This window comes from Lotus japonicus, chromosome 3 (assembly GCF_012489685.1).
Source record: "Lotus japonicus ecotype B-129 chromosome 3, LjGifu_v1.2".
Classification (NCBI taxonomy): Eukaryota; Viridiplantae; Streptophyta; class Magnoliopsida; order Fabales; family Fabaceae; genus Lotus; species Lotus japonicus.
The window spans coordinates 25,133,515-25,140,403 of record NC_080043.1 but is presented as its reverse complement, the minus strand read 5'-3'; the positions used below and the strand labels follow the sequence as shown (position 1 = coordinate 25,140,403).

Genomic DNA, 6,889 nt, shown 5'->3' with positions numbered 1-6,889 from the left:
GACTGAGCATAGTGTCAGTAGGATTAGTTGTTATAAATGTCGTTAGGAACACGCTCATCAAATTTATTTCTCAAAATTCCGACTTTGAGTTTTCGGGCCAAAAACACTGACCAAAATACCCCTGTGTTAGTTTTCAACCCGATAATTTTTCTGAGAGTTTCCCTGGCCTAGATATCGCCTAAGAATACCTAGGAATTAAATTAGATCGAAGAAAAAGTTCGGGAAACCCTATTTTGATAGTGGCCGAAACTTATTTGGTGTGGTACCGTGTCCAAAAATAATTTTTGGATCTGTATGACCTGAGTTATAGCGTAGCTCTCTCCGTTGTCGAAATTTTGGCTTTGGTTTCGTGTCATTCTGAGTTCTGTAGCTCGAGTTATGGATGTTTTAGCGAATAAAGTGTTTTTGTACAAAACTTGAATCGAGTCAAAACTCATCCATTCGGGGAAAGCCCTTCCATTCGTGCCTAAGTGTTGTACTCAGAAGCTTCTTGAGCTTTGTCTAACGTTAGTTAGTATTGTTTCGATTGTACCGACTTATTTTGATTGATTTTTGCTTTGTTTGCTCTAAGGTTCGTTTGTGGAAACCTTGGACTTGACTGAGCAAGCTTGTGAGCGTGACTTACACCGTGATTCTGAAGGAACTAGAGGTGAGGGATACTCACTGAATACTAGCTAATGCTTTAGGTGTCGACGAATTCGACTTGATTTATTGTTTATGCACTTGATTGTGATTGACTAGGAAATGTTTTCTGAGGCTTCGGCTGACAATGTTGAATATTCATCGCTGGATTTGTTTTTGCTATTGATTCACATGCTATGTGCTAAATGGTTAATCTAGGATGTGTTGATATTGATTAACATGCTATGTGCTAAATGATTAATCTAGGATGTGTTGATACATGTGCCATGATTGTTTGATTGTGCCATTTGATTATGCAATTACACATATATCTGTTGTACGTCAGAGTGAGGATAACATGCAGTTATGTCAAACTCATCATGAGATTTTGGGAAAGTTTGACGGGACGAACGGAGGTTCGGGCCTCGTTATTGTTTTAGTGGATCGAGACCTTCTCTGGGAATTACTTGGGATTATGGGATCTTTTAAACTCATAAGGCTAGAGATAAAACTAAATGAAAACTACTTTACAAGGAAAATTCATAATACATTAAACAACCTCTGAACCCTTTTAATAATGATAACAATTTCAGGTAAAAGCTTAGAGCTTGGATGTTAGTTTTGGAAAATGAGAAGTGCCGCCGAATCCAAGTTTTGGGGAAACTAATGAGTTTTTGAGTATGTTGGTACTTTTCGTTCGATGAGCAGTTTGTTGTTTGACTATCTAGAGGATAAGTCGGGGAACTATAAGTTTCCAAGTACATTGGTACTCCTTCGCTCTTTGAGCAGTTTATTTAGCCATCCAAAGGATGAGCCGGGAAGTTTCACTGAGGCGTGAGACTTCGTGAAAGCATGGAACTTCACTGAAGCGTGAGACTTCGTGAAAGTGTGCAAATTCACTGAAGCGTGAGACTTCGTGAAAGAAGAAACTTCATTGAAGCGGGAGACTTCATGAAGGCGCGAAACTTCACTGAAGCGTGAGACTTCGTGAATGCGTGAAAATTCACTGAAGCGTGAGACTTCGTGAATGTGTGAGATTTCACTGAAGCGTGAGACTTCGTGAAAGCGTAAGACTCCATTGAAGCGTGAGACTTCATGGAAGCGTGAGATTTCATCGTCGTTTACCCTAGGGCAAACGACAGGGAACATTTGTTTAGTTAGACACTTGTGCGTTGGGAGGACGATACATTGTTTGACTAACCTTATCACCTAACTTCACATGTTGAGATTTTGATGATTTGATATTGGTGAACATTGTTATGTTATTTGTTGAATTGTTGAGATATTGAACATTGTGTTGTTACTAGAGATTCGATAACATGTCATGTATATACCTTAGGGTAGGCAATGCAGAACTTATATGTATATATACAACATATATATATATATACCCCCTTATTCTTCATATGTTGCTTGTATTATCTATCATATTCTGTGAATTGACCCTCGCGCCTTGGCTTTGTGTTCATGTTTGTGTTTGGGCGGTCGGCCTGCTGCCAGACGTTCAACAGCTGATTCGTGATGGTTCGTCGTTCGGGGAGGACCCAGAGCGAAATGACTACTACTGAGCCTTAGACGTGGACCTGAACTTCATGCAGGATCGGATGAGGGTCGATGATAGGGGTGTAGTATATCGGGTTTCGTTATCATAGCTCTGATTTTCATTTCTTATTTTGGGGCAGGGTAGGTCCCCGACTATTAGCTTTTGTGTGGTTCTCTTCCATGAGGATCACAGGGAGTTTGTCGGACGTAGGAGGTCCTTTGGAGGCCGTTTTGGGCTGACTTACTTTCTTGGAGGACTATATTTATAAAACTTATGACTCTGGCTATGGGTCGCACTTGTTTGCCGTTGGGCAATACTTTTAGTTACTTGATGTTACTTTCCGTCACTTGAGGACACTCGTGACGATGATTTTGGTTACAGCGAGGGCTGTTGCTTTTATTGTATATTAGTCGCTGTTAATCGCGAATGGGTTGAGTCTTTATTTCGACAAGTCTTTTTATTTAAAAAAAAACGAAAAAAAAAATATACCTGCTTTTCCGCTTTATTTTATTTTTGAGTTACTAAAGTGACACCCGAAAATCGGGGTGATACAAAAAACATACGAGAGAAAAGAAATGAGGGTCTGTTAGAAATATACCAAGTGAGAGAGGGACCATTACAAAATATACCGAGTACTGACAAAAAATTCCGAAGTGGGGGAGGGACCATGGCCAAGGTGGGCCACTGCTATCCCTCCGGGCCTGAGTGACATTATTGTTTCAGTCCTTTACCCTATTCCGTACTCGCGCCAATTCTCTCCTCTAACAAAAAATCCTACTTTTTTGGGTACTATATGTATAAGAGAAGCATCAAACACTGAAGAGGAGAAGTAGCATAACAAAGTATTTAGTTTGAGCACGATTGTGTTGTTGGGTACATTTCTTACTTTCTTTTGTATTATTAATATCTGTGTTGTCCAGTTATTCTTTCCCTTAATAAGAAGGGATTTTTTCCTTTTAGTTCATAAGGTTTCTCGTTAATAAACAAATGTTATGATAATTAATAAACACGATGTTGCCACACGCACGCCGCACGCACACATACACAAGGAGAGAGGTTGAGAGAGATAAAATTTTCATCTTATAGTTAAAATTTTATTACATACTCTTTGATTTTGGTCCTCTTAACACAAAACTCTGGCTCTGCCTCTGCATTCAATCGTTGATAATTTGTTGTTTCATCTTTCAACACCACTTTAGATGATTTGAGAAAATCCCTAAATGGCGGGGATGGAGTTGGGGTGGGTGATAGCCTCCAATGCAGCGACAAAGTGAAATAAGTTTTCTTGCAGGGAACATAACCCCACAATGAATCCACTGTCTTTCCAAGGGTTTTGGTTTATCTTGCTAATGTTTCACATTTTACTATCCCTGAGCTCATTTTAAGCTTTACCTGCAACTAGGTCGATCGAGCATCTGACACTTGGACTGCCACCGAGGATACTATTGTTCTGGCTGCAAATATGACAAAAAAGCATGACACTCTACAAGGTTTTCGACGCTATCGAAGTGGTTGGGATATTGCGAATCAGCATTATTGGGTCGTAAATCATGTGATTCCTTTTCTTATCAACAATATTCACAAATGGATGAATGAATGATTTTGTCCTCAGTTTCAACTCCATTGTCAAAAATGAAGTTTCAACAAGTTGCCTTACATTTCCTATTGTGAGGTCAGTTGGATTCGCTAGAGGAATTGTTCATTCTTGTTGTCTTGTGGTTTATCTCATTTGGCTTGGCACTTACATTCGTTTATGTCGTAGATGGGGAATTAACATCAAGGACCAGGGATCAAATCATTCTCAAAGAATTTGTCTTATGCTGCTTATATTGTTCACATTTGCTGCAGCGTGAGACCTTTTATTTAATTTGAACTTTCATATTGCTATCTTCTTCACTAGCAAAAATGGTTTATTTCCTTGCGATCTCTCTTAATTTTTTCTTTTCAAAAATTGTACTGAAAGCTTATTATTTAATGACCTGCTTTTTAAAATAAAAAACAAGTTGTGGATGATAATCATTTTTTTCCATGAATAAATACCAACTTCGATGGTAGTTTATAACATTATTTTATTGCCTTGTATTTTGAGAGTCAATTTTTGCACTTCACAAGTGCACTTTTGTTGATGCTAGCCCAATTTTTTATTTATCACACATTCAAACATGGTTAATAACATTTTATGTTTTCTTTCTTAAATCACACAGGACTTGATATATCCTACTTTTTGTTGGGCATGATAAATTCCATGTGAGACCTTGGATACCCTCTATGTTTTGTCAACCAATCATATAAAGGGCAGTATCCGTTGGATTCATTGGTGGGACTGATTTCCTTCTTGCACGTCACACGCATGAAAAGTTATCGATAATGACTATTAGACTGCGTCATTGAAAATATTAAAAAGGAAAATGCTCAAACTTAAGAGCTATGTTAGGAACCGAACCGGATTGAAGTATGAGTGGATATAATGATATTGTATCTCTCTCTTGCAAAATCTATCAATGTCATCTAAATACTTCTCCCATCTAATGTAATGCACGATATCGACAAGTTGAATGTGGATCTAAATAGTGCGATAGATACACTTTTTGAGAAGACAAATGAAAATGTTGTTAAATTTAGAAGATTATTTAAAATGTATATGTAATCATTAAACGGAGAACTCTACATTTCCATAATTGGACATTCCATTCATATATGATGCTAAATTGTTTGCATTTTGTAAGTGTCTAAGCTTTGTTTGTTGTGACATCGATGATGCTTCTCATGGCTCTAACTGAACTATGTATGTGCTGATGATAACATTTTAAAAAATTGAACAAATTTGTATTTAAATTTTAGAACACTTGTCTATGATGACAATTTCTTTTGCAGTCCTATCTGTTCTTGGATATCAACATGCAATCTTCATGGAAGATGTGTTTGCTTATGGTCTATTGATTTAAATTTTCTTAGCATGCTTGTATAAGGATCCTTGTTGTGTCCTATATCTGATTTCAAATATTTTGTAGATTTGTTATCATTGGATGGTTAATGGTTGCATTGGCATTCATTCTTTGCAGAGTGTTTACGATCCTCGATACATAAGTCATTATATTTATATTTAACATGCTTCCATTATATTTATATTAGATTCATAGAATATTTCAAGTTTTGCCTCAATTATATTATCATCTCAAACCTATATATGGTGTAAAGTTAATCAGAAACTGTATAGTGAACTAGATCATATTGTTGTAGACTTGATCAAGCTATGAATTTGACTTACATGATGAAGATTTTGCTTCCTTGTGTACCAATGAATGTTAATTACATTGCCTCTTTTGTCTATGGAAAAGCCACAATGTAAAGGCTGCAAAATAAGCATGTACAGATAATCATTATTTGTAATGATTAACTATATTGCAAATTTATTTATAAAAAAAACTATATTGCAAATTTAGGTGGAAACATAATATATGAGAGATTTGTGCTTATATTATTGTATAGATGGATCTCTCTCATAAAATGGAAGAACTTGTGTGAGGTTATCTGATTTACCATATCCAAATAACACTTTATTAATATGATGAACATATATCGCACACAAATGATGCTATTAGTTTCGCAAAAAATTAAGATTTACGTTTGGATTTAGTGTCACTACCATAGTTGAGGAGCTGGTTGGTGTAATTGGTAATCGCCCCCGTAACACATCAACCCTTAATTTTAGTTTTATAATCTATTCAATCCCCTGAATTGAATGTTCAAACAATATGTAAGTACTGCATAACATGCTTCATAAAGTCATGTTGAGATTTGAACAATAAATTAATAACCAAAGGTAGTTAATTTAAAACAATTTATTATTTGAGATCATACGACCAACATTTAGATTAAGACTATATAGAAATATTATGTAATGATATTTATAGTTTAACATATTTGTAAGAACTATATTCAATTTATTGGCACCGAGCAAGGTTGCACTTGCCTGTAATCCAAGCGAGGGTATTAAAGTGATGGAACACATATTCACAAACAATAACAATTGGCTTTGATACTCAAAAGAAAGGGGTGGCGGGTGGTCGTGGCTACACAACTAACAATTCGTAAAATGTATGAGTCCACAATCAAAAAAAAAATATTCAAATTATTGGAACCCTTTGGCCATTCAATTACCCTTGGCGAGAACAATATTCAATTTCTACATTTTCACACCCATCTTTTTTTTAATTTGAAGTTGTTACTTACTTCATAACAAGACCTGATATGATCTAATAATATTGAGTTTGAATTCCATTATCGTTAATGGAAATTTTTGTCTTTTATTTTACATGCTTACATTAACAACCTAACCTAACATGAGTAAATTTTATATTACAACACAATTTCTGATATGTGTATGACCACATGAGAATGGGTAGCGAATCCACATAGAGAATCTACTCTTAGTGATGTTTTTCGATGTGTTGATCAGAGAATCACAAACAAAACACTTATCCAAAGTAAACATGTGATCGCCAATAATGCATGTGTTGTTAATGCTTCATCTATGAGACTGCAAATATAAATGAAACACAAGACACTGAGTTACTACAATCACTCTGAGCCAGCAGTGTTGACTTTATGCTACCCCTTTGATTTCGCTTCAAGAGTGCCAATTTTAAAATATTAATTTTTAAACTTTTTGAAATCTTACATAATTGATAATGAATTAATATAGCGTTACTCCATAAAATTTAT

General features: G+C 35.7%; 1 pseudogene; it reads left to right on the top strand.

Annotated features, from left to right (window-relative positions):
- The first annotated feature begins 3,471 nt into the window (after positions 1 to 3,471).
- On the top strand, positions 3,472 to 5,109 carry LOC130743821 (uncharacterized; annotated as a pseudogene).
- The last annotated feature ends 1,780 nt before the right edge of the window (positions 5,110 to 6,889 follow it).